The following is a 946-nucleotide window of genomic DNA, read 5'->3' on the forward strand; positions in this document are numbered from 1 at the left end:
AAAAAAAAAAAAAAAAAGTAAGGTTGAATGAGACATTGTTTCCACCCACCGGGAAGGGAAAGAGGAAAAGGTGAGAGAGGGCAGAAAAACCCCACCAGTTTTAAAATTCTAAAGATCTATATATTTTTGTTTGAGAAAGGGTCTTGCTCTGTCACCCATGCTGGAGTACAGTGGCACAATCATAATTCACCGAAGCCTTGGACTTTTTTTTGAGACAGGGTCTTCCTCTATCAACCAGGATGGAGTGCAGTGACTGCAATCACAGTTCACTGCAGCCTTGACCTTCCAGGTTCAGGTGACCTTCCACCTTAGCCACCCAAGTAGCTGAGATTACAGGTGTACAACCACCGTGCCTGACTAATTTTTTTGTAGAGATGGGGTTTCACCATGTCACCCAGGCTGATCTTGAACACTTGGATTCAAGCAATCCATCCACCTAGGGCTCCCGAAGTGCTGGGATCATATACGTGAGCCACCATGTCTGGCCTCCAGCTTCTAACTTGTGGGATTAAGTGATCCTCCTGCCTTGGCCTCCCAGGTGTGAGCCACTGCACCCAACCAGTTTATGGTATTTTTGTTTTGTTTTGTTTGAGACAGGGTCTGACTCTGTCGCCCAGGTTGGAGTGCAGTGGTGCAATCTTGGCACACTGTAACCTGTGCCTCCAAGGGTCAAGTGATCCTCCCACCTCTGGCTCCCAAGTAGCTGGGACTACAGATATGAAAACCACACCTGGCTTTTCTTTTTTTTGTGTGTGGAAATAGGGTTTCACCATGTTGCCCAGGCTGGACTTGAACTCCTGAGGTCAAGTGATCCACCAGTCTTGGCCTTCCAAAGTGCTGGGATTAGAGGTGTGAGCTATGGCACCCAGCCTCGGTTTATGTTTTCATAAGAATGACTGGGCCGGGCGCGGTGGCTCAAGCCTGGCCTCCCAGCACTTTGGGAGGC

The sequence above is a fragment of the Mandrillus leucophaeus genome, unplaced genomic scaffold (assembly GCF_000951045.1).
Source record: "Mandrillus leucophaeus isolate KB7577 unplaced genomic scaffold, Mleu.le_1.0 Scaffold648, whole genome shotgun sequence".
NCBI lineage: Eukaryota > Metazoa > Chordata > Mammalia > Primates > Cercopithecidae > Mandrillus > Mandrillus leucophaeus.